Raw genomic sequence first — 440 nt, 5'->3', positions numbered from 1 at the left:
CTTAGATTTTGTTACTTATTTGTGTTACATGCATAATTGCACAATGACTCTGCTGCACATGCTCCCATGCAGCATGTTGTTGCACTGCTGCCACCTTTTGAAGTGACTCATTACAATACTACATTTATTCTTTCCTCTTATCTAACCCTGTGTCTTTTGAGTATTTAAATAAACATCTTAAGCCTCTCACCTTCCCCCCAACTTCCATAAGTGTCAAGTCATCCAAGCCAAACTTTCTTAACTCATGTTCTAACTCTTCTGTTTGTGCCCTACATCTTATACATGATATCAGAACATGCACCACTGTTTCTTGCTGTTGGCAGTCTTCACGTAACCCAGTCTAATGCTTTCCTATTATCTTAAGTGATTATTTATATTTATGTCAAATTCTCATTCTCTCACCATTACCTGCTCCCTTCTATGCATCCCTTTGGTTTCTT

Source organism: Monopterus albus, unplaced genomic scaffold (genome assembly GCF_001952655.1).
Source record: "Monopterus albus unplaced genomic scaffold, M_albus_1.0 scaffold302.1, whole genome shotgun sequence".
Taxonomy (NCBI): domain Eukaryota; kingdom Metazoa; phylum Chordata; class Actinopteri; order Synbranchiformes; family Synbranchidae; genus Monopterus; species Monopterus albus.
This window is presented reverse-complemented; position numbering follows the sequence as displayed.